Source organism: Mandrillus leucophaeus, unplaced genomic scaffold (assembly GCF_000951045.1).
Source record: "Mandrillus leucophaeus isolate KB7577 unplaced genomic scaffold, Mleu.le_1.0 Scaffold159, whole genome shotgun sequence".
Classification (NCBI taxonomy): domain Eukaryota; kingdom Metazoa; phylum Chordata; class Mammalia; order Primates; family Cercopithecidae; genus Mandrillus; species Mandrillus leucophaeus.
Window position 1 is genome coordinate 184,409 of NW_012101576.1, and position 22,809 is coordinate 207,217.

Sequence of the window (22,809 nt, forward strand, 5' to 3'; positions counted from 1 at the left end):
GCCCATTTTCATTTTGTTATACCTCATATTCTTCTCTCAGAAACTGGTTAGGAATGAGCCTGCCCCATGACAGTCTATGTTTTCCTCTAGACTATTCCATAACCCTGGCATTCTTTAGCACTCTCCCTTTCCCTAGAGAGACGAAGGGTGGCAGCATGGAAATAGGGCTCAGCCTTTTGTAACCCAAGAGACCTGGATTGGAATCCAAGCTCTGCTACTGATTTTGTGACTCGGCAAGGGCTTGACTTCTCTGAGCCTGTTTCTCGGTGTGTAAACTGAGAGTCATACTTCAGCGGGAGCTAATGAGGATTAAGTAAGCAAATGTATTTCTATCAAGAGCTCAGTCAAGTTGGCCTTTCTTCTCCTTTCTCCTAAGCACAGGTCTCATGGAAAGGCCGGAATACTTGCCTGAAATCACTCAGTCTCTGGTTTAAAGGGTTGCTCAATCCCTCTGCCGGGAGAGATGTCAGGAGCTTTGACAGTTGGAAAAAACGCACAGGCATGTTTCAGAAGGTGGACTGCAGAGCGCTCAGTGCAGGGGACCGAAGCCCAAGCCTTCTTTCAGGCATTGTTTTACTGACTTTCTTGCGACATGGCAAAAGGTGAATCTCATGACCAGTGTGTGTTTTCTCCAGCACTAATGACTGTGACTAAAATAGAGCTTTGTGGGGGAGAACCCACACAGCCCTCCCCTTGGAGAAGTTCTGAAGGCTGCCCTACTTTGCTTTGCCAGGGTGCATTGGGTTTGAGAGCCATTGGTTGGCAACTTCAGTCTCTCTATAAGCCTCAAAATGTGCAAAAGAAAAAGCATTAATACGGGCTCACCAATACAGAATTTACAGAGGCTGGCCTGGTTCCTTTCCAAAAGGTGGTGCACGATGAAGGTTAACTTCTGAGGTGAGAAGGGTTGCCAGATAAAGGATAGGGTGCTCAGGTAAGTGTGAATTCCAGATAAACCACAAATATAAGTCTGTCCCACTCAATGTTTGGGATATAGTACACTAAAAATTCTTTGTTTCTATTTGAAATTCATGCTTACCTGGGCCTGGTATATTTTCATTTGCTAAATTTTGCAATCCTGTAAGTGAGGGGAAGGGAGATGTTTCACTGGCTTACAAAGCATTGTTTTCAAGTATTCTTCACACATTTCAGAAGCTTCATTTTACTCAGAAACCAATGTGCTTGTTATGAATTGCTTTTTTATACTCATTAAAAGAGGACTCTAAATAGCATCCTATCAACTGAGTTCTGATGTCTATTGCTTGAAATAATAAAACTGTATTTCCTTAAGAATATGCAATTATATCCTTTATCTAGAAACCATGTATCTGAAAACTTCAAATGTCAAAATGCTGACAAACTTTTATTATATCTGTGTGTAAGATATTTCACATGTATATATTAAGTATGTCTTTGGGTACTCAGTAATTATTTTATGATTTTCATTTTATGAAAATCAAAGTTACAATTGTGTGGTTTGCATTTTCATAGTATGGGCCATATTTTGTTTATGCTGTTTATTTCTCTTCAAACCATTAATAACTATATGATAAAGTATAATTTTTTATTGCAGTGCAAGTGTCTAAGGAACCACAGACAGTTTTGTATTTTAAATTCCATAAAACATTCTTCCATTGACAAAACCAACGTCAACAACAACAAAATAAAACTCCTACAACACCCATAAGAAATGCCATGGGGTTCATGCAGTTCACTCAGGGTACTGCTGAGCTTTTCTTACATGTCTACTCAAAAAGTTCTTGGTTTTTGGACTTTCCATCTCAAGCAGGTAGAGGGGAGCAAACTAGGAATGTGGCTAGGACTTCCACTAAAGTCAGGTACACTGAGAGCATAGGAGCAGAAGCCCCACTGAGACACAGGACCAGGAACTCCAAGAATCCTGCAGGGGCCGGCAGATCTGTGCACACACCAGCCCTTAGGCAGCACTGTGTTACTGAGACACATAATCATGTTGCATGTCCTCATGAAAACTTTAAATTACATCCAAGTCAAAAGTTTCGTCTTCCCATCCCTCTCTGGAAAAGGTACCATAGCACTTTAAAATATACTATTCTATGACCAGGCGCAGTGGTTCACGCCTGTCATCCCAGCACTTTGGGAGGCCAAGCTGGGCAGATCACTTGAGGCCAGGAGTCCAAGACCAGCCTGTCCAACATAGTGAAACCCTGTCTCTACTAAAAATACAAAAATTAGCCGGGCATGGTGGGGTGCACCTGTAATCCCAGCTATTCGGGAAACTGGGGTGACAGAATCACTTGAACCCGGGATGTGGAGGTTGCAGTGAGCTGAGATTGTGCCACTGCACTCCAGCCTGGGTGACAGAGCGAGACCCTGTCTCAAAATAAATAAATAAACAAACAAAATGTATTACTATAGTTTTGGGAATCCTAGACAATGTCACAATTTTCTCAGAAAATTAGAGTGCTGCAAATGTAGGGTAATTAAAACTGGATTTTAATATGCTTGTCCTTAGTAGTGAAGATAGAATGAAGGATGATTATCACATATTACATAAGCAAGTGAAGGCTAGGTATGGTGGCTCACACCTATAATCCCAGTGCTTTGGGTGGTGAAAGCAAGTGGATCACTTGAACTCAGGAGTTTGAGACCAGCCTGGCCAACAGTCTCCACTAAAAATACAAAAATTAGCCTGGTGTGGTGGTATGCACCTGCAGTGCCAGCTACTCGGGAGGCTGAGATGGGAGGGTCACTTGAGCCTGGGAGGCAGAGTGAGCAGAGATCGTGCCACTGCGTGGGCAACAGAGCAAGACCCCATCTCAAAAAAAAAAAAAAAAAGTAGAAATTTGAAAGAAAACAGTAGTGAAAATGAAAGCATTCTCCTCCCAATAGAGTTCACACTCTGTTGAGAAGAAGGATACAAGTAAGTAATTGTGTCCATCAGGATAGCTTAAATTATGCTGCAGTAACAAAGAACTCTACAACTGTTTCTTTCTTTTTTTTTTTTTTTTCCTGACCTTGTGATCCACCTGCCTCGGCCTCCCAAAGTGCTGGGATTATAGGCGTGAGCCCAGCCTACAAATCTGTTTCTTAACCAAGGTAGTTTATTTCTCATTCACCCTACTCCATATCGGCTGGGATCTGCTCTGCTTTTCTCGGAGCCCAGGCTAATGAAGCAGCCATCACATCTGGATACAGCATTGTCATTCTTCCATGAGATGCTCATTTTATAGAAGAGGAATCCTGGATTTAGGATGATTAGGTGGCTTAACTAGGCAAGAGCAGAACCAGCCCTGAAACCAAGGTCTTTTAATCCCTACACCAATACTTCTTCTCTTCTACAGATAAGTTGTGTTGTGTACTAGGCTGACTGTTTCCCAGAGGGACTGGGAGTAAACAAAGCTCCAGGTTAAACTGCAAAGGTTCAGTCCTTCAGTTTTTGATATGCTAGCCATCATTCATTGACTCAGTTTACCATGTGTTGGCACTATTTTATGCACTGGGGATACGATGGTGATAAAAAAGAGATATACTGCCCTGGTCCTTGTGGTGCTTAGAGTTTTATGATGGGGAAGGTACATGGAACTGAGCTTCCCAAGCTTGGAAAGGAAGACTAAATAAAACGGCTCTAGAAGGCTGTGAGCAGTGGCTCATGCCTGTAATCCCAGCACTTTGGGAGGCTGAGGCAGGTGGATTGCCTGAGGTCAGGAGTTCGAGACCAATCTGGCCAACATGGTGAAACCCTGTCTCTACTAAAAATACAAAAATTTACCGGGCGTGGTGGTGCATGCCTGTAATCCCAGCTACTTGGGAGGCTGAGGCAGGAGAATCACTTGAATCTGGGAGGCAAAGGTTGTGGTGAGCCAAGATTGTGCTGCTGCACTCCAGCCTGGGCGACACAGCGAGACTCCGTCTCAAAAAAAAAAAAAAAAAGAAAAGAAAAAAACTCCAGAGAGTTGCCTGGGGCTCTAGCTCCTAGAAGTTTCTTGCCTAGGGGTGTGGGAGGACACAGACACAGCCTGGTGGTTGGGAATGAGTCCACGACTGGGTTCGCTCTGTCCCTATCATCACTGAGCAGCAGTAACCTTGAAATGCTCCCAGAGACTCTGGTTCTGGGTCGGGGAGCTGGAGGGCTGAGCGGACCCCTGCAATAGTGGAGAAAAAGGGATGAGCACCGAGTGAGGAGGAAAAAGACAGAAAACCAAACCAAACAAACATCACTTTCCCCTGAAATGAGCCGGCAAACTCAGCTTTCAAAATACATGAAGAAATCTAATGCTAAGGAAGACAGCCAACAAAGTGAATAGTCAGGACAGGATTCTACTCCCGGTTAAAAGTAGAAAAAAGATCCAACTAAAAAAAAACCTCAGAAATGATTAGTATAAACATTGGAATTTAAAATGCACCAGATAGAACATTTCTGGCCTGGATAAAGTTGAAGAAGGCATTAGTGAAGTGGAAAAGGGTGCAGAGGAACACACCCAGAATGCAGGCAAAGATGAGAAAGTATTAAGAGACATGGAAGATTGATCACATTGTACACTAAATACATATCATTTCATCTGTGAGGTAAAAAAGATTAAAGAGTTAAATGAATTTATCTACAAAGGAATAAAAATTAGTCTGACAGCAAGCAGCCTTCTCATAGATACCAACCCTCATGTAATAAAAATTCTGAAAGAAAAGAGGAAATGACAGTGATGCAATATTTAAAGAGATAATGGCTGGGAATTTTCTAGAAGTGAAGATACATTGCAATTGAATTGCAGAACACCGTGGATAAAGAGATAATTGTAAATTAACAGGTTGGATCACCTCACTCGTCAGAATGACTATTATCCACAAAAGATAACAAATGTTGGTGAGGATGTGGAGAAAAGTAAACCCTTTCACACCGTCAGTGGGAATGTAAATTGGAACAGCCATTATGAAAAACAGTATGGAGGTTCCTCAAAAAATTAAAAATAGAATTACAATATGATCCAGCAATCCAACTACTGAGTAATAGGTTCAGAGGAAATGAAAACAGTATGTCAAAGAGATATCTGCACTTCATGTTCATTGCAGCATTATTCAGAATAGCCAAGATACGGAATCAACCTAAGTGGCCATTAACAGATGAATGAATAGAGAAAATGGGGTATATGTACACAATGAAATACTATTCAGCTGTGAAAAAAGAAACAAATCCTGTAATTTGCCACAACATGGATGAATCTGGAGGACATTATGTTACGTGACATATGCCAGGCACAGAAAAACAAATACCATGTGATCTCACTCGTATGTGGGAACTGAAAAAAGTTGATCTTACAGAAGTAGAGAGCAGAATGGTGGTTACCGAGAGCTGGGGCTGTGGTCGGGGTAGGATGGGGGTGGGGCTGGTGAGTTGAAGAGATGTTGGTCAAAGGATATAAAGTTTCAGTTAGAAGGAATAAGTTTGAGATCTACTGTACCACATAGTGACTATAGTTAATAAGAATATATTGCATTCTTGAAAAATGCTTAACAGAGTGAATGCTAAGTGTTGCCAGCACAAAAATGATAACAATGTGAGGTAATGTACATGTTAATTAGGTAGATTTAATCGTTCCATGTTATAATTTTACTTTAAAACATCACATTGTACACTATAAATACGTATCATTTTATCTGTCAGTTAAAAAAAGGTTAAAGAGATAAATTATTTTATCGACAAAGGAATAAAAATTAGTGTGATAGCAGCCTTCTCATAGACATCAATAGATTCTAGAAGATAATAAGGGTAATAAGTTGAAAGTGCAGAGGGAAAACAATTATCAGTCTAGAATTCTATACCCTGAAAAATAAAGAATTTCAGGCATCCAAAGATGAAGACAGTTTACCAACCACAGACTGTCACTTAAAGAACTACTAAAGAATATTTTATTTTGGGCCGGGCTCGGGGGCTCACGCCTGTAATCCCAGTACTTTGGGAGGCCGAGGTGGGCAGATTACGAGGTCAAGAGATCAAGACCATCCTGGCCAACACGGTGAAACCCTGTCTCTACTAAAAATACAAAATCCATCAGCCGGGTGTGACGGCACATGCCTGTAGTCCCATCTACTCAGGAGGCTGAGGCAGGAGAATTGCTTGAACCCGGGAGGCGGAGGTTGCAGTGAGCCGGGATCACACCACTGCACGCCAGCCTGGGTGACAGAGCGAGACTCCATCTCAAAAAAAAAAAAAACAAAAAAAACAAACAACAACAACAACAAAAAAATATTTTTTTAAAATAACTTTTATCTTTAAAAACTTTAACTCTGGAATAAAAATAAGATGGGGAACAGGGTCCACATGTAATTAAAAAGTGCTGAGGTCCTTGCTGTAGTCAAAAGGACAAGTAAAGTTCTACTTAAGAAAAAACTAGTAAAAGCAAAATGAAAAAACAAATTAAAAACAGCACAATAAGTAAGTGTTCAACTTAAAAAACTAGGCAAGAACAACAGAGAAATCCAAACTAGAAACAGGAAAATAATATAAGAGAAGAATGAAAGAAATTATATTTAGGGAAGGTGAATAAAACACAAAGTTAGTTTTTTAAAACAACTTACAGAAAAAGATAAACCCTGAGCACAACCAATCAATAAAAAAGAGAAAAACACAAACAGAAAGTGGGAATAAAAAGGGATAGAAATAGATACAGTGGAGATTTTAAAATACATAAAAGAATAGTATTAACTCCATCTGAATAAATATGGAAACTTAGCAGAAATAAATAATTTTCAAGAAAGAAATTAAAATATGGTAATTTATTCAGATAAAACCAGAACAAAGCCTTAGCTACTAAAGACATTAAATTATTAATCAAAAGTTCTTCCATCTCCGAAGACACCAGGCTCAAATATTTACCAGATTTTTAAAAAATAGATAAGCCCTGCTTTAAAAGACAAAAATTCTTTCAGAGGATGGGAGGAAAAAGGAAGAGAATTTCCTAACTTATTTTTTGAGATATTAAAGCCAGACAGGGACAATCCAAATAAGGAAAATTATAACTTAATCTCATTTTTCATGTAGATACAAAACCTTAAAGAAAATATCATGACCAAGTGGAATTTCATCTCTAGAATGAAAGAATAATTCAAGATTCAAAAACTTATTAAATTAAAAAGGAAGGCCTTTTTCCTTTATTTTTTACCTTTTTAGTGTCTCAATAAATGCAGAAAAGGTATGGACAGAATATAGCATTCATTCATAGTTTTAAAAATCTTAGTAAACTAGGTATAGAAGGCAATTTTCCTTACCTGACAGAGGCTATACATCAAAACTCTACAAGCAAATATCATATTAACTGGTACTATTTTAGAGACATTTTCATTAAAGTCAGAAATTACAGAAGGATGTAAGTTCTAAGCCTCTATTCAGCATTATACTGAAGTTCTTAACTGATGTAATATAAAAGAATGGAAAAAGAGAAAGATTAGAAACTGTTCTTGTTTGCTGAAAATGTGATTGTCTACATAAAGAACTCAAGAACATTTACGTACTCTTAGAACTAAAAACTATCCAGCAAAGGTTGCTAGATACAAAAAAAACATGCAGAAATCAATAGCATTCTTAATAGTAATAACTAATTAGAAAATATATTGGAAAAATCCCATTTATAATAGTAACAGAAATTATATGGCACCTAGAGATAAATTTGTTAAAAGGTATGAAAGACCTCTAAGAAGAAAACTACGATAGTATTATTGAATAAAATACAAGAAGATCTAAATAAATGGAGAAAATTACTATGTTTATTGATTAGAGTACTCAGTAATATAAAAATGTTAGCCATCTTGGTGGCACCTCTGGTGTAGTGGTATCACGCAAGATTCCCATAAAAATGTTAGCCATCTCCATATTTGTTTATAGATTTGATGAAATTTTCATATTAAAAATCCTCAAAATGTGCACAATTCTTAAGAAGCTAATTCTAAATTTCATGTGAATGGGCCAGGAAAAGCCAATAAAATTTGGAAGAAAAAGAAGAGAGGGTAGCAGGACTTGTCTTGTTAGATATTTAGACTTACTGAAAAGATTGTGGTAGTATTGGCATAGGGAATAGAAATAGACTAATGGAACCGAACAAAAGCCCATAAATATCCTATGTACACGAGGAAGCTCTGTACGTGACTGAAATAGCCTCACAAAGCAATGGGAGGAAATTGTGGAACTGGGATAACTGGTTATCCATATGGGAGTAAGTGAAATTAGATTCTCACTCACATCAGCCATAAAGATTAAAGACACAGATGTGAAAAGCAAAACTTTGCAACCTCGAGAAAAAACAACATATAGGAAAATACACTCATTATCATCAAGTACAGAAATGTTTTATATAAGATACAAACATACCAACAATAAAATAAGAGGGATATATTGGATCACATTAAGACAAAAAAACTATGTGTTAAAAAAGACAATATAAACAAAATGAAAAGATATTATAGAACAGGAGGAAGTATTTGTGATGAATATACCAAAATGGGAAATATTTCAAGAAACAAAAATTATATAAGCTTGATTATTTGATCACAGTGCAGTATAGCTAGCTATTAATAATAGAAATTAAAACAAAAAATAAAGCATAAGGACAGAACAAAAATTAAACAAAACAAAAATTAAAGTATAAGAACATAGCAGTTAGAAGATAATTAAAATAAGAGCACAATATATCAGCAGGTGTGAAATATTGTCAAAGTTGTACTAAAAGTTAAAGTTACAATCTTATTTGTTTTTATTTTCAAGGAAAGGAAAAATAAAAGCTTTCAACTCAAGAGTTTATAAAAACAGCAATGACAACAAAATCCCTAAGAAATCAGTAGAAAGAAAAGACTAAAGGCAAAACCAAAACTAACTGAATTAGGACACAGGAAAACTTACAGAATTAATTTGAGAGCACTTTTTTAAAAAAGTAATAAAGTAGACAAATATTAGAGAAACTAAAGAAGAAAAAAAACCCTATGGATAATAAAATTAGAAAATAAAAAGGGGAGGTTCAGCACCAGATAAGGAGATATTTTAAATACAAGACAATACTTCGCAAAATTATAAATTATAAATCTGAAAACCTAGATGAAATGAATAGTCTGAAAATATATACATTATCAAAATTAGAAGTATAAAACCTACATATGCCAATCATGGCTGAAGAACTTAAAAAAGAAAAAAAGGAAAGATTTCCCTCCAGGAAAAAAATGTGTCTAGGCCTAGAAAACTTTATAGGAAAAAAAAAAAAAAAAAGAAAACTTTATAGGAAAAAAAAAATCTTTCAATTCCTAAGGAATACGTAATCACTATGTTTCAGTAATTTCAAACATTGACAAATATGGAAAATTTATGTAATTTACTTAACAGAGATAACCCTGATGTAAAACCCTGAAAAAGACAGCTCAAAAAAAGAAGATAATAAACCTATCTAAATTGTGAACATAGAAAAGAAAATCCAAATTCAGGTAACAGTATGAAAATAACCCAAGGAGGGTTTAATCTAAAATAAAAAATTTTATGTTTTAATATCTTTAAAATCCAACAGTGTAACATATGACATCCACAGGCTAAAAAAGAAAATCCAAATAAGATTCTCAATTAATGCAGGAAATACATTAGAATTCAACAGCTGGTTCCTATTAAAAAATAATTACAAATTTAAGAACTTTTATTAACATAACAAAAAGTGTTTATTTCAAATAAAGTCATCTTTAAGGATGAAATACTAATGCAATATTATTAAAATCAGGATCAAAACAAAGATATAGTTTGTTGCCAGTTTTACTAAATTTTGACCTGAAAGTTCTAACTGATGAAATAGGGCACTTATAAAAATAAGATGCACAAACACTGGAAGGGAGAAAATAGATTTGTAATTATTTGTATGTGATATAATTACATTCCCAGAAATTCAAAAGAACAATTCAACTAAGAATTATTAGAATCAATATGAGAGCCCAAGAAAACTGCTAAATATAAAAAAGACACAAAAGCCAGTACCTTTTGTATATACAAATTTTCTGTATAAAAATTTGTATATAGAAATTTGCTACATTGCTTTTCTATATAGAACTATTATCCAATTAGAAAATATAACTTTTGGAAAAGATAAAATGACAATAGCAAAAATCAACAATAATGACATTAGAAACTTCTGTGGAATGCCTTGGAAAAGCTATAATGAGAATGTGAAGGACCCATATAAAAAAATTATACAATACTGTTGGAAAATGTAGAAGCTTTGAATACTGAGCTTTATGGCAACGACATCAGTGCTTTGCAAATTAATTTGAATGGTCAATATAATTTCAATAAAAATCTCAATAGTGTTCTTTTCAGAATGTCACAAAATCATTCTAACATTCAACCAAAAGAATAATTAAGCATGAACAGCAAATAAAATGTGGGGTTTTTTTGTTTGTTTGTTTTTTGAGACTGAATTTCACTCTTGTTGCCCAGGCTGTAGTGCAATGGTGCAATCTTGGCTCACCACAACCTCCGCCTCCCGGGTTCAAGCCATTCTTCTGCCTCAGCCTCCTGAGTAGCTGGGATTACAGGCATGCACAACTACGCCCAGCTAATTTTACATTTTTAGTAGAGATGGGGGTTTCTCCATCTTGGTCAGGCTGGTCTCCAACTCCCAACCTCAGGCGATCAGCCTGCCTCAGCCTCCCAAAGTGCTGGGATTACAGACATGAACCACCACGCCCAGCAGCAAAGAAAATGTTGAACATGAAAAGGAATGATGAGACAGGGGCCTTGCCAGCTCTTAAATCATTTTTAAAAGCAAATATAAATAAGAGTATGGAACTGACAAAAGAACAAGTGTAAAAATGTACATATCAAGACATAGAATAGATATTCTGAGACCACAGTACATATGAGAACTCTATGGTAAATAAAGCATCACAAATTAGCAGAGAATAAAAGTATTGGCCAGGTGTGGTGGCTCACACTTGTAATCCCAGCACTTTGGGAGGTCAAGGCGGGGGAATCAACTGAGGTCAGGAGTTCAAGACTAGATGAAAATGGCCAAAATGGTGAAACCTCATCTCTACTAAAAAATACAAAAACTAGCCAGGCATGGTGGTGGGAGCCTGTAATCCCAGCTACTCAGGAGGCTGAAGCAGGAGAATTGCTTGAACCTAGGAGGCAGAGGTTGCAGTAAGTCGAGATTGCACCATTGCACTCCAACCTGGGCAACAGAGTGAGATTCCCATCTCAAAAAATATATATATAATAACAATAAAAGTATTATTCAATACATTGTTCTGGGTTAACTGATTATTTAGAAAAAAATTAATCTAGAGATTTACCTCAAATCATAATCAAAATAACTTTTGATGGATAGACATAGTTAGATGTAAAATACATACACATTAAAATAAAATAAAGAAAAATCAGAAGCACATGAAAAAATGTTCAATAACTTTATCAAGGGAATGCAAATTTAAATTACAATAAGCTACTACTGCACACCTAACAGAATGGCTAAAATAAAAATGTCTGACACCACCAAATGTTGACAAAACTTTGGAGCAACTGAATTCTCATGCATTGTTGGTGGGAGTGTAAAATGGTATAACTCCTTTGGAGAAAAGGCTGGTGGTTTCTTATAAAATGAAGTATACATCTATCCTATGGCCAGAAATTCCATCCATAGGTATTTAAGAAAAATGAAAGCATATGTCTATAAAAGGACTTTTACAAGAATGTTCACAGTTTCATTATTCATAATGGGACCAAACTGGGGACAGCCTGGTGTCTATCAATAGAGGAATGAATAAACAAACTGTCATATAGACATACTATAGTGAAAGCTTACTTTTAGTAACAAAAAGACACAAATCCCTGAAGCTTACCAACACAGATGAATTTCAAGAACATCACGCTGTCAAAGAAACCTTATGCAAAAGAGTTCATGCTGTGTGACTCCATTCCACATAAAGGTCAAAAACAGACCAAACTAATGATGAAAAAACTAAAATTTGTGGTTGCCTATATGGGTAGTATGGGAGTGAGGACAGGCTGGGAGAGAACACGAGGAAGCTTTCCAGGATGATGGTAATTTTTATTTTTTAAAAAGGTCTGTAGATATGATTTACATAACACACTTATTTAAAGGGTACAATTCATTGTTTTTTCGTATCCTCATAGATATGTGCAACCATCACCTGAAAAAGTCATACCCTTTAAGTTCTATATCTTGAAAAGCATATGCATCTGTCATTTGTCAAAACTCACTGAATGATCCATTTAAGATTTGTGCATTTCCCTGTAATTACATAAAATATGGAAATTTTATCTTTAAAAGGCTGTTTTCTATTAGAAGAAAATATGAAATAGTTTTTAAAGTTCTATATGAGAAAAAGTCATTCTCCAGAAAAAAAAATTGACAGATTCGATTACTTTAAATCTTAAAATCTCTCTGTGCCAAAAATATATAAATATAACTTCCATTCATATGTAAATGTCAAGCCAGGGAATTATTATTATTTGAAAAAAATAATAGGGAGGTCTTTGTTGATATATCTTATATATGTATAAAACATTTTAAATCACTGCAGTTATTAAGATTCCAACAGATGTACAGGCAAAGGCTCTGAACAGAAGATTCATAAACAGAAAATAAACTACTTAACAAACATGGAAAAAACTTCTTTGTTTTTATAGAAATTAAAATTACATCAAGAGCTACATATATCAAAGACTGTATGATTCATATATTATTTAGTTTATTAATTTTTGAGAAATATGTTGATTCTTTTTGAGGAAATATATTTAAAGTAAATAAGAATTGCCATGAACGTAGATTTAGCTACAATAATGTTTATTACAGTACTATTTACAATATTGATGAATCAGATATTACCCAAATATTTAACATAGAGTATTAGTAAGGTAAACTACAGTACAAAAATATTACATTAACTTGGGACTCTTGTACAATCATTAAAAATTATGTTGTAAAAGAAGAAGAATTCTTATGAGGTGGAAAGAATAAAGTGGGAAGACGTTTACATTTCAAATGAAAAGAAAAAAAAGCCAAAAAAAAATGTATTGGTTCTGTTACACTAGCTCTTTCCCCTGCATCTCCACTGTGGACACACAGGCATTGAGCTTCTGTCTACCGTCTCCCTTCTCTTTTCCCCATTTCCCTTTGGAAGCCATTCCTGTCTTCCATCCTAGTAAGAAGGAAATAGGCTCACATTAGAAAAGTGGAAAAATGAAAACAAGAAGGATGTACAACTCTGTTCTGGTTAACTTTTTTATTGGGCAAAAAGTATTGTCATGATTAAAAATTCAAAGTCAGAAAGTGTATATGATGAAAAGTCTCTCTACCTCGTCCTAGGCTCTTTAATTAGTTTCTCTTATCTCCTTCCAGATATACTTTTTAGAAAAACATTTAGCAAAAGCAACAAACAAACAAATGAAACACAAGATAATAAAAAGAAAAGAAGGCAGGGAGGAAGAATATGGAGGGAGAGATGGGAAAAGAGGGAAGGAAGAAAGAGTAGAAGAAATAAAGAAAAGGGTACTAGGGGAAAAATTCAAATAAGTTTATTCTGTAACGGCTCTAAACAGCCAATGTTTATTTTAGAATATATGTTAAACATTTGGATCCTTCAGCAACCTGTTACTAACTTAAAAACACTATTAAATTAATATTAAATTGTTTACAAGTATTTTTAAAATAAATAAACCAGGATCAGAAGTAAGGAGTCTTTTTACTTGAGATGCCTTAAGGAATAGTCGTCCACACCCAAATTAGGATGCTGGTCCAACAAACATTAATGAACTACAGTAACGACGGAGTTGGGGAGGTGAAATTACGACTGTATTGGACATGCAACTTTGAGAGAAAGAGAGCAGTGGAGGTTTAGACATTAGAAATGCCTGACCCTGCATTTACCCCATTGGAGAACTGGCCTAGGACAGAAATACCAAATGACAGTCACCAGGAGGACACACTAAATTTGCTTTCTGGCATCATCTTCAAATATTTGGGATGGGACCACAGATCCTGACTCTCCTTAACGGCCATTTTGGATTGATTTGCCGTGAATGGACTGGCTTAGATTTACTGCTTGAAGTAAGCCTAACAATAATTATTAATGGGTCCAGGATGAAGGGATCACTCAATACAAGTAGTCCACAAAAGCACACCTGAGCCTCTTAGTTCAGGGTAGGTCGATGTTTTTGGTGTGCTCTTTCTCCGGGGCTCCTTCTTTTTCCATGAGGGCGCAAATGTGGAGCATGCAAAGGATGTATACTCAAGGGACAAGGCTTAATAAAATTGTGTTGGTCATCAAAGACATTCTTAAGTAAACAGAAATACTTTTGTGTGTAATTCAGCTTGGTAGCCCCAAAATAATAACCAATTTGTTTATGAATAACTTATGTATAAGTGAATGTATAATTAGTTCACAATTTTTTTCTTAACACATTAAAAAAATTATTGACCACTCTCCATGAGAATGACACCTTGCTAGATGCAATAGCAAACCACAAGAGCAGAGCTCTGGCGTTTATAGCTTTTATCTCATTCGTTAATTCTGCAAATACTTACTGAGCACCTTCTATGTGACAGCTCTAAGTTAGACACTGGGGCTACAGTAGTGGGCAGACCCTGTCCCTACCCTACAAAAGTTCAAGGCTCTTTTTCTGATGTAGGCAGAGAAAGTGTTATTAATATTCTCATTATGAGATGAGGAAATTGAGGCATTCCCATTCCAATATTCAGTTCTGGAACAGGACTGGAGCCCAGCTTTTCGCTCCTGAGGTCTAAATACTTGGCACACTGCACTCCATGTCTCTCAGAACTTTTCCCATAATAATGAGACAAAGGAGCTTTAAGAAGACATTCCCCAGTCCCCCCTCTCCATGGGCTTCTGCCCCCGTCTTTAAAACTGGGGGAAATGGGTTTTGTCCTTGTTCCTGTTTTAGAAGCAGCAGCACAGCCTTAGAATATTATTATAATTATTAATACTGGTAACATCATAAAAAATAAATAATTTGCTAAAGTCTTTAAATCCACCTTTCCCAAGAGTTGGGTAAATGGAAAATAAGCTATAAAGACATTTTTTTCCCCATAAAAAGATCAGACATCAAGGCATTCAGATAACAATGCTAGATCTGAATTGGTTCTTAGGGAACTCTAAGTTCACCTGCCTTTCATGACATCTGAATCCTTTGCACAGAAACAGAGACGAGACAGAAGGGTTGTTTTTCCTGAGAGCATTTTCTTATTCCTTCACTCATTGCAGCTGTTAGCAGCAGCTGGTTACTTGAGTGTGCTGAAATGCCCACTGCCGTGTAAACACTCTCTCTAACGCCCTGCATTACTCATAGTTTGAAAATCACTTTGACTCCTGAAACATAATTATGTTAATGTCAGATGAGTCAGCAGGGGGACAACATGCTGCTCCTACGGCAGCTGCACCTCCTGCCAACCTCCGAACGTATCAGAACCTGGGGCTTCAAAAAAAAAAAAAAAAAAAGAAAGAAAAAAGAAGGAAAGAAAGAAAAAGAAAACCCCTTTCTGTGGGTGGGAAGAGAAATTATATTTATGGCTCAAAGAACAGCTTCAAAGAAGTGGCCAATTTCACTTTCCCTGCAACATGAAAGGAAGAGTTAAGTAAAATCGCTACCCCTAGGTTAATCTGTTTATGTGAAGAATAAACAGGAATTTGGAAACTTTCTCTAGGGAATCTGTGACTTTCCCTCAGAGACGGTTCAAGACAAGTCACTCTGGTCACTGTTCAGTCGTGATCCATTAGTCGCCGTACAAGGAGTTTTCACTTTCCCAGGAAGTGATGCCAGGCAGTGCAGAAGGTGCATCCTCTTGGGCACCAATAGGAACCAGGAGGTTGCTCAATTTTCAGGGGTCCCCAAACCCTGGATGGCTTCCCAGCACACGCTTTGCTCCAGCGGCATGACCCCCACAGACAGTTTGCAGCCACTTTTGTGAGCTGTTTTCAGCGTCATTTATAACCTCTCAACTATTTTCCCTCCCTCGGCTGCTGGGGAAGGAACAGGAACTGAGTAGGACAGGGCTAGAGGTTTCTATGGCCTGGCTGACCATGACCTCCACCCCATCTATGCCCCTGGTCACAGTTCAACCTGCCAGTAACCCCAAACATCACCCCTCAGCCTGCTTTACTCCACCTGCCCTGTCCAAACTCAGGGTGTTGCTTTACATCCACATCGTGCCTCCGAAAAGGCTCTCAGCTTCCTTACCTCACTGATGTCTCACAAAAATCCATATTTTATAAATGGGAAAATTGAGTTTCAGAGAAGGGGTGTCTTTGTCCACGGTCGCACAACAAATGGCAGAGCCAGACACTCAAACTTGTGCCCTTTCTGGGCTGCCAACAACAGAACCACAGATCCACATTTAAAGGATGGAAGAGGACCAGTGGGGCTGGAAGAACCCCAAGTGCACACGTTTTTGCAGATGAGAGGAATAACCAAAATCTAAAGAGAAACAGTGACTTGCCCAAGGTCACACAGCTTTTACTTGGCAGAACTAGCTGCCAAACAAGATCTCTTGACCCTCATTCCAGGGCTTTTCCTCTCTAACATCTTTACTCCCTCACTCTGGACTTATTCCGTTTAAGCACAGGAAGAACCAGCTCTCCCCATACCCAGCCTATATCCAGTTAACCTATCCATGTTACACTGCTGATACAAAGCATTCTATTCCCAAAACACAAGGGCCCCAGAAGAGGTAGGAAAGTCAAGAAGGAGAACACACTAGAAGGAAGGTGTTAACCAACTCCAATTGCTTCCTATTATGAATAATCAATGCCTTACATTGACTACAGCACTGACTAACGGTATCCCCAAATCACGGTTTCATCCAGGATGAGACCGAGACCACATCGCTGCCTCACTGGGATGCCACAGGTCATCCCGCAGGTGTTATGTAACCTGAAGAGGGGTCAGTAAAAACCTTAATCCAACCTAGAGCTTCTGCAGCACTCTAACTCCTGGACTTTTTGATCCCTATCCCTCAGATCACTTCACTGAGTGCCATATGCGCCGAACTGCTCACTTTCCCACCCCTCTTCCGGGTGTCACCCACCCAGCAGGGCCACAATGGGTACTCCCCCAGCTGGAGGCTTCCTGACCAAACACGTTTCTCCTGTAACATTTTTCCCACTTAGCCCCAAAGCCAGAGAAAAAGTCAAGACTCACATTTTGGGGCGAGGTGCTGAAAATCCTTAGGAAATGGCAGAGCATCCTATATAGAGGAGGATTTCTCTTCTTGTCACATCTTCCCATCTGATCCCATCCAATTTATCCTCAAGGCATGGTTGGTCAACTAAAGCTAACCCCACCTCTGCCCCCCAAAGCAACCAACAGCTGTTACTATATTGAGTGGCAATATGATGTCATATCATAGGTGACTAACCCACCAAGGCTTCCCTGCGAGCCATCATCTAAATATGACAGCCTTCCATCATCCTGACCTTTTCACGGGAGAAAGCTGAGTGAGGGGCTTGACACTGATCCGGGGCTCCAGTGCATGTCTGGCCTTCTGTAGCCAGCACCTCTGGGGACACACATGAGCAAATGAGGACACACAGGCCCCTCATGCACAGATTCTTTTCTAGTAGAAGACACTTTCACCCAAGACAGCTTTCTTGCCCTGGCCTGACTTTGAAAATAGTAGCCATCAGAATAGATAAGAATCACAGTCATAGGGAGGAATGAGGAGGCCTGTATATATTTACCATGCTATATATCCAGGTGCTGGATTAGATTCTTTACATACAGTTTTGCATTTAGCTCTGAAAACACTCTGAGGAAGGCATTACAATCTCTGTAAAGTTAGAGAAACTAAGATTAGAGGGGTAAGTAACTTCTCCCAGGTTACAGGGCTTGGCTCAGATTCCAGCCCAAATCTGTGTAACGCTACAGTGGAATGAACTCTACAGAAAGGTGTTAGCACCTCACTTGGCTTTCTTAAACATCAACTTTATTGTGTAGAACAGTTTTAGATTGACAGCAAAATTAAGTGGAAAGTACTCAATTTCCCACAGACTTCCTCTTCCCACACTTGTATAGCCACTTCCTTTATCAATATCCCCCACCAGCTGGTACGTTTGTCACAATCAATTAACCTAATTAACAAATTATTCATACATGAAATCCATAGTTTACACTGGGGTTCACTCTTGGTGTTGTACATTCTATGGGTTAGGGCAGATTTTTAAACACAAGTATCTACCATTATTGTATCCTACAGAATAGTTTCACTGCCCCAAAAACCCTCTGTGCTCCACCTGTTCATCATCCCCACTCCTCAACCCCTAGTAACCACTGATCTTTTTAGTTCCCATAGTTTTGCCTTTTCCAGAATGTCATATACAGTCATTCATCACTTAACAACAAGAATATGTTCTCAGAAATGTATCGTTAGGTGATTTCATTGTTGTGCCAACATCATAGAGTGTACTTACACAAACCTAGGTAGTGTAGCCTACCACACACCTAGGCTATATGGTATAACCTATTGCTCCAAGCTACAAACCTGTATGGCATGTTACTATTTTGAATACCGTAGGCAACTGTAACACAATGGTAGCTATTTATGTATCTAAACATATCTAAACATAAAAAAGTTAATAGGTTGGCTGGGTGCAGTGGCTCACACCTGTAATCCCAGCACTTTGGGAGGCTGAGGTGGGCGGATCACAAGGTAAGGAGTTCGAGACTGGCCTGGCCAACATGAAATCCCATCTCTCCTAAAAATACAAAAAATAGCTTCGCATGTTGGCAGGCGTCTGTAATCCCAGCTACTTGGGAGACTGAGACAGGAGAATCACGAATCTGGGAGGTGGAGTTTACAGTGAGCTGAGATTCTGACATTGCACTCCAGCCTGGGCGACAGGGCAAGACTCTGTGTCAAAAAAAAATAACATTAATATGTTTCACTACTATGTTATGACAACTGTATCACTAGATGACAGGATTATTTGAGCTCCATTATATCTTTTTGCTTTTTTTTTTTTTTTAATTTTTATTGTTGTTGTTTTGATACAGAGTCTCGCTCTGTCGCCTAGGCTGGAGGGCAATGGTGCGATCTCAGCTCACTGCAACCTCCATCTCCCGGGTTCAAGCTATTCTCCTGCCTCAGACTCCAAAGTAGCAGAAATTACAGGCACCTGCCACTGTGATCAGCTAATATTTGTATTTTTAGTAGAGACAGGGTTTCACCATGTTGGCCAGGCTAGTCTTGAACTCCTGACCTCAAGTGAGCTGCCCGCTTTGGCCTCCCAAAGTGCTGGGATCACAGGTGTGAGCCACCACTCCTGGCCCATTATATTTTTTGGGACCACTGTTATATCTGCGGTTCATTATTGACTGAAACATCATGTGGCACATGACTGTATGTCCATGTGTTTTCTATCCAATTACCATGCAGGTTTACCTTTTTTTATTCCATCCATTCATACATCCAATATCTATTGAGCACTGAATAAATGGAATGAATGTTTGTGTCTCCTCCAAAATTGTATGTTGAAGCCCTAACTCGAAGTGTAATGGTATTTGGAGGTGCAGCCTTTGAGAGATCATTAGGTTTAGATTAGGTCATGAGGATGGTGCCCTCATGATGGAATTAGTGCCCTTAGAAGAAGAGGAAAAGATAGGAGAGCTCTCTCTCTTCACAGGCACAACACCAAGGAAAGGCCACGTGAGGACACAGCAAGAAGGCAGCTGTCTGTAACCCAGGGAGCCAGTCCTCACCAGACACTAATCTGCTAGCACCTTGATCTTGAATTCCCCAGGCTCCAGAACTGTAAGAAATAAATATCTGTTGTTTACACCACCCAGTCTATGGTATTTCGTTATAGCAGCCCAAATTGACTAAGACAAGCGCCTACCATATGTTCATCTTAGATAACAAGTCCTTAGAGGACATTGAATCTGTTTGGGTAAGTCTCTGCGCAGAGTTGCACCCATTACAGCACCTCATTCCATTAATAAATGCTTCCCCCGCCCCTTATCTTCACTATGACACTTAAAAAAATTTCTGGCTGGGCATGGTGGCTCACACCTGAAATCCCAGCACTTTGGGAGGCCAAGGTGGGCGGATCACCTGAGGTCCAGAGTTCGAGACCAGCCTAACCAACATGGAGAAATCCCGTCTCCACTAAAAATACAACATTAGCCAGGCATGGTGGCACACGCCTGTAATCCCAGTTACTCGGGAGGCTGAGGCATGAGAATAGGTTGAACCCGGGAGGCAGAGGCTGTGGTGAGTGGAGATCGTGCCATTGCACTCCAGCCTGGGTAATAAGGGCAAAACTCCATATCAAAAAAAAAAAATCTTTAAAAATTGATATGAGGTCTCACTATGTTGCCCAAGCTGGTCTCAAACTCCTGAGCTCAAGCAGTCCTCCTGCCTCAGCCTCCCAAAGTGCTGGGATTAAAGGCATGAGCCACTGCTCCCAGCCAAGAGATTCTTTTTGATTGGGGTTGGGGAGAGATGGGTGGGGGCATAAACAGAAAGCTAGTGAGTGGTTGAAAGTATGAAGCCTGTGAGGCCATCTGCATGAATAATTATCATCAAACTGTAATATAATATTTGTTATGTGTAACAATACAGATATCAAATTATTGTGATTATTATTATAACAAACCATTATGCAGCACTTCCTGTGTTTTAGAATTTAAGAGTTTTTACATAAATGGTAAATCTACTTCTTGCCTGAAAAGGCTGTACAGGCTGAAATATAAATAGAATGAAAGTTTCAAATAAATTCCTGGAGGGCAGATCCAGAACAAGTTATTAAAGTGGAGTTAGAAATAATCAGGGTGCATTCCTAACCTATGAGAATGATGTCATGAAGGGCAAGTGCCATAATCCAGCCCAACCCATGGTAGTGTCTCCATTGGAGGCAGAGCTCATGACCATTGCTAAGGAGTTACTATGGAACTGGATTCCACCAGGGACCCCCGAGCTTCCAGCAAGCAGGGAAACCCTTCCACCTCTGTCAGGGTGCAGACCATGTGTGTCTCGCTGCCCCATGGCTCTCCTTCCGCAAAAGTGGAGCTTTGCTTTGTGTCACACAATGAGTCACAGGCACAGTTGGACACTGACCCAGGATTCCTGTTCTTTTGCTTGCCAGGGCTGTTTGCCGGAGATCACAATCCTTCCACATTAGTGACCAGTTACATTTATGGTTCTTAATGACATTTAATGGGGCTTCTGGGATAAAGAAATGATGGAGAGTAAAGACTGGAAGATAAAAAATTAAAACTGAAATGACAAACAAGATCTTTATTACTGAAGGTTTAAAAATGGCAATCCACTTCACTGTGTCATTCCACTGGGAAATGATTCCTGGGTCTGAGGAGGAACAGCTCACCTGTCTTCAAACAAGGTGGGAGGCCGAAGGAAAGAGGAAGTGGGAATAGCCAGTGGTCATCAGAAATTGTGTTCTCCAATTCTTCCCTATGATTTCATGTCTATATTTACTTCATATCATTTGTCTTCCCTTCCATCGTATATATGACATGTTCCCATTTGCCATGCACATTCATGCCCTTTGTCCTACCTGCATCTTATAACAGTGGTGTGTGTGTGATCCATGGAAAAGAAGCAGGCTGGAAGTCAAGTAACTAGAAATCTCTACCCCTAACAGGCCGTAGGACCCGGGGAGGCCACCTCACCTAGAACTTGGTTATAAAACAGGGGCTTGCCTGGTTGGCCTGGAGGTAGCATACCACTCTAAGTTTCCATGTGTGTGTGTGTCCACCCCGAATACAGAGGAAGAAGTTCCTGTCCCCACAGAACCCCCATCCCCCCACCCCAACAATACCTGAGGCTGCCAGCAGTTTTTCTCTCCTGAGGAGCACACACAAGGTGTTTGGTCACAGGCACTAGGAAACCTGTAAGAACTGGAAGAGCAGTGGGCAATGCTTCTATCAGTATGAGGGGTAGGAGCTGGGGACACCAAGGAGAGAGCCTGCTGGTGGCTGGAGACTGGGGGCGGGTGGGGAGAGGAGTCAGCTCTAAACATCTCCCAGGAGTCAGCTGGAGGTTGAAGGTGCTTCTGGTACACCTGGCATGTGTAGCCTGAGGAAGGGGCTGCAATAGTTAGCCAAGGACCAGTAGTGATTGTCAGATGGTAACAGTGACAGTGGCTCACTCACTTTGCTTCATTTCCAGGACACAGTCACCATCACTTTGCTCAAAATTTTGCGAAGTAGTTGTTTCTAATTTGTTTTTGGCACAATCGTGCTGTTCCGATGGGAAACTTTATGTTGTTTTATGCTTGAGAGGGGACGATGATAGAGGAGATAACAAAGTGTTTCTTCTGCACTTGGGCACATCTGGTCGCTGGTAGGCCAGGTGAGGACTCTTTAAGTAGAATGGCCTCTCGAGTTTCCAGAAAGGAAACACAGAGTCAAGGGTGGGCCTGGCAGGGCTGGGATGGAGAGCCAAGTGGGGTGCCTAAGATGCAAAACTGAAGGCGGTGCTCATGGTCAGGCTCTGCAAGCACAGGGTGGGCACTTGATGCGATGCCTCCTCATACACCTTCCCGTGTCTGGGCCCTGAGATCTGCCACCTCCATCTCTGGAGATCTGGTCTGGTGCAGGTTACCTGCTGAAAGGCACTGAGATTGTGTTACAAGTGGAAAAGCTGGGTCTAGGGGACTCACATGCACAGAAGAAGACACACATTTCACAGCCCACCTTCATCACCAAAACCATGAACTTTGGAGCCTGATGACCTGGGACTGACTTCCATCTCGCCATTCATTAGCTGTGTGACCCAGCGAAACATGCTTAATCGCGTGCCTCGATTTCTATCCTCATCA

At 39.3% G+C, this 22,809-nt stretch overlaps 1 protein-coding gene across 1 annotated transcript in view; it reads right to left on the bottom strand.

Annotated features, from left to right (window-relative positions):
- ATF3 (activating transcription factor 3) overlaps positions 1–17,325 on the bottom strand; it is a 53,974-nt gene extending 36,649 nt beyond the window's left edge. The window contains exon 1 of the mRNA XM_011975773.1: positions 17,174–17,325. The gene's annotated coding sequence lies outside the window, so the exon portion shown is untranslated. The remainder of the gene's footprint in view (positions 1–17,173) is intronic.
- Between the last annotated feature and the right edge of the window lie 5,484 nt (positions 17,326–22,809).